Source organism: Camellia sinensis, chromosome 2, assembly GCF_055761805.1.
Source record: "Camellia sinensis isolate YWXY chromosome 2, ASM5576180v1, whole genome shotgun sequence".
NCBI lineage: Eukaryota > Viridiplantae > Streptophyta > Magnoliopsida > Ericales > Theaceae > Camellia > Camellia sinensis.
The window spans coordinates 93,423,124-93,427,943 of NC_138962.1; positions in this window are offsets into that span (position 1 = coordinate 93,423,124).

Consider the following 4,820-nt stretch of genomic DNA (forward strand, 5'->3'; position numbering starts at 1 on the left):
ATCTATATATATAGATGTAGCAGGTGCTGTGTGTTTTTGTCTTATTTTGAGACGTAAATTAAAAGTCAGTTTTTTTTGTTTTTAAAAAAAATTTAAAAATATATTAAAAAAAATGAAGAGAAATATCTAAAAAATTAAAAAGTTAATAAATTGACTTTTAATCTAATTATCAAAAGAGATCTTATTAATTTTCTTTTATATTATGATTTCGTTTAAAAAGTTGGCTATTTTAATAGGTTAAAATATTTATATTTGAAAAGATAGTTGAATTTTTTATAGTTAAATATGATATTTGTAAAAGAAAAAAATTAAATAATTATGAATCTGATATAATATTTTATTTTATTAACTATTTTAACTTATTTTTTAAAATTTTATAGCAAAAAAAAAAAAAAAAAACAACAACAACAACAACGTTGCCAAACAAGACCAATATTTTAACAACTCTAAGGTGCCGTTTGGTAACACTTTACATTTTCAGTTGTCTGTTTATATTTACAAAAATTTTTAAAACTCAAATAAAAACTTGTTTGGTAAAATTTTTGGTTTATAAATCAGTGGTCTCAGTTTATAAATTTGGCCAAAAAATGAAAACATAAAAAATGTGTTTCCATTTTGAGTTTTTAATTTTTTTTTTTTTACCACCCAACACTAGCCACCACCCGCCACCATTTTCCACTACCGTCTTCCGCCACCACCACCACCCACCTGCCACCCACTCGCTACCACCACTCACCTGCCACCCACTTGCTACCACCACCCACCCACTCGCTACCACCACCCACCCCTCACCACCACCACCGCCGCCACCACCACCATCGCCGCCGCCGCCGCCGCCGCCACCACCACCACCACCCACCTGCCATCCACACGCCACCACCCACCGCCTGCCACCACCACCCGCCACCATCCACCGCCTGCCACCACCACTCGCCACCTACTTGCCACCACCACTCACAACCACCTGCCATCACCACTCACCACCCACCTACCACCACCATCCACTACCTGTTACCACCAGCCACCCACCACCACCGCCACCCACCACCACTACCACCACCACCACCCCCCACCCACCTGCCACCACCACCCACTACCCACTCGCTTCCACCTATCACCCGTTACCGTCAACCACCCACCCACCACCACCTGCCATCCGCCACCTACCTGCCACCACCACCCGCCACCCGCCACCACCACCCACCACCCGCCACCATCACCCACCCACCCACCATCCGCCACCCACCTGCCACCACCACCCGCCGCCGCCACCACTACCACCACCCACTCGCTACCACCCATCACCTCACCCACCCACCCATCACCACCACCCACCCGCCACCACCAGCTACCCACCACCCACCGTCACCACTTTCCACCACCGTTTTCCGCCGCCACTTGCCACCACTTGCCATTTTTCACTCTTTTTTATATTTTTAAATTTTCTTAAACATTTTGTCAATTACCAAACACGTTTGTAGTTTATGTTTTTCTAAAAATAAACAAAAACCAGTTTATAAAATTTTTATAAATATAAATTGAAAACATAAACGCTACCAAACACACCCTAAACATTTTTTTTTTTTTTTATTCTTCACCAACTAATAAAGATATATATATTCTTAAATTTACTTAATTCAGTTTTTTATGTATGTACCCTAATCCTACTTTTTATTTTTTATAAAATGGAATTTTATTTTTATAATCTGTCAATAAATAAAATTTTAAAATTCAAGTAGCAATTGTTAATAGTTATTACCTTGTGGATTAATTTTCGTGTTGGTTATTATGATTATGAATGGACTTTTAAAAGAAGATAAATTATAAATACACTCTTTAAGATTTACTTAAAATACAGATTATTTTTTTTAATTTGAAAAATTACAAATATCCCCTTATTAAAAAAAATTATTTAACAAAATTAACTAAAAAAATAAAATTCATAATTGCTCTCCCATATAATAATAAAATTATCTAAATTATTAATTGAAATATATTTTTAATATCATTAAAAACTATTAATTAACTTGATGATTTATTAACAAAATGGGCGATTTGTTATGAAATTAGAAACCTCAGGTGGTGCAATGTAATTTGCAAAACTATAAGGACAATTTGTATTTTAATCAAATCTCAGAGGGTGTATTTATAATTTATCTCTTATTTTGACCTTTAATTTATAAATAGATAGATATATAACTTGATTTTATCAGCATTTCATATGATTGGATATGTGACAAGATATTATTTATTTTTATTAATTCTTAAGTATAATTATAAATAAAAAAATCCATCATAAATATTCATGTAAACAATATTAATATAATATGGTGATAAAAATCCGTTCATAACGTTTCTCATATATTTATAATGCGTGTTCTTAATTTTTAAGAAGGAAAGTTTCAAAATTTTACAAATTTTTTATTATATAAAATATTTTTAAGTTTTGTGGTAAAGATACACATTAATAAAATAAAAAATAAAATCTGTTCTATTTTGTAGAAGGATAATTGTAAGAAAAATGTGTGAAAGTCTTAAAACAATTCTTACAATTCAACTTATAATGTTGTGTGACATTATTGGCATGTTTGATTGGAAGGATTAGAGCATGGGATTGAGATTATTAATCCGCGGGCCCAATTATTCTATATTTGTTTTGGCATTTTGTTTTAGGATTATCAATCCAATGGATAATTAATCCAACAAATTTGTAAGATTATTAGTAATGGGGTAGGGGTGGGATTGTGAATACCACACTAATTTGATTGGATTATTAATACCTCACTATTAGTCTTGTGGAATCAAACATGACCTATAAGTAGGGGTTTGTGTGGAGTGGTTCAGTGTGGTATAAGGATAAAATTAAAATCAAGCTGTGGATGACAGATTGACAAATTTGCTATTCGTAACCAAGTCATGATTTGAACAATTTGGACAATTTCAACCTATTATTTAATTGAAGTATTAAACAATTATTAAGTATTTGCATAATATATTAAACTAATTTGTATAATATTTTTCATATATATAACACTAATTTACATCAAATTCCATATCTCAAATTTCTCTCACATTAATTTTTATTTTGATATTTCATTGAATGTATATATATATATATATATATATATGTGTGTGTGTGTGTGTGTGTGTATTAACTATGGCGGGACATGATAGTTTGAAATGCGGATTATAAATTTCAAACAACGGTTCAAACCAATCTACAGTTAGTAGGCAGATCGGTACGGATTGAACAATTTTAATAGATTGACTGGCATTTTGTACAATCTTAATAATAAGTGTTAACTTTTAATTTGTCACATTCAATCATATAAAGTCAAATTATCTTGGTACATCCTTGTGGTGAATTTGGGATCTAAATTGTGAGTCTATGCTATTTTTCAAAACAACTTAAACTATATGGCTAAGTATTAATTTTTCTTATTATTCTGAACAAATTACATTTTCTTTTTTTCTTTTTCAAAACAAACTGCACCCTTCATTATTTTTCTTACTATTTTAAACAAAATACATCTCACAACTAATTTGATACTTACTTGATTCTCTAATTTAAGTTGTTCAAAATTTTGAATGACATTTTTACCATCAAATTAGGTCTCAAAAGTTACAGATTTGTACAATTATTTTTAATTGGATTACATGAACTATTTTTTTTTTTAAAAAAAAATAGAAAACTAAGTAAATGAAATTGATAGATTTGTACAATTATTTTTAATTGGATTACATGAACTAAATTAAAAGAAAATAAAATAGAAAACTAAGTAAATAAAATTGATAGTTTAAGAATGACGTAAAAATAATGAACAAAAATAAAATTAACACCTTTTATTTTTTGCACAAAGCAGAATGTTGGAGAGTAATAGTCTCAAACCTCAAGAGTTCAAAACTTGAGCAACAATCTGAGTTGGCATGTTTATTAGTGTTAAGGCCATGTTCAAGGATAGACCTAGGGGGAGTAAATGGGGCTATGCCCCCTTATTATTTCAAAAAGTTTATTTAGGGGTGGTTTGAGATGTTTTAAATAAGTGTATTTTTTGACTTTTTATGAAATATGAGTTGAGTTTGAAGTGATGTATTTGATGTGACTTAAATAAGATAATGTAACTTAAATAAAATAGTAACTTTTTGAATTTTTAATTTTTTAATACATGACAAACAAAACTTTATTATAATAGTATTTGTTAATGATTATTTTTAAATTGTACAGACTCATCCCTCTACGTTTTTCAAAACTTTTAAATGGCCGCTTTATTATATCTATGAAACATGGGTATTCAAGTATGACATTAAAAAATTTGGACAATATTATATAGAAAACAAAAGGGTTTATCATACTTAAGTGCCAATTAGCCTGCAAAGAAGATGATGAAGGATGATTCAACAAATGACTTTGACCAAATTTATTGAGAAAGAAATAGCTATGGATTTTAATTCAATTCTGCCATAGATGTCATTAATAACATAAAAGACCATCAAGCACAACTCAAAGCCTACATTTGGGATGAATGTTGACTTTTTAATTTTTTTTGATTATTTTAGTCTAGGGTTAAAAAGTCTCATTTGAGATGAGTTTTTTTTATTTTGTTGACTTTGGTGAGAGAAAAAATAAAATGATTATGATTCGAATGTTACATTTTGTCTTATTGAGCCAAAAAAAATTTATTATTTTTTTATAACTAAAATAACCCAACCCAACCCAAACCTTCATGCCAATGTCTCGTCTTAAATAGATTATCTTACAATTGTCATATTTTGTAACCCAACACGGATACAAGAAAATAGACTTATTTATGTATTTTTCC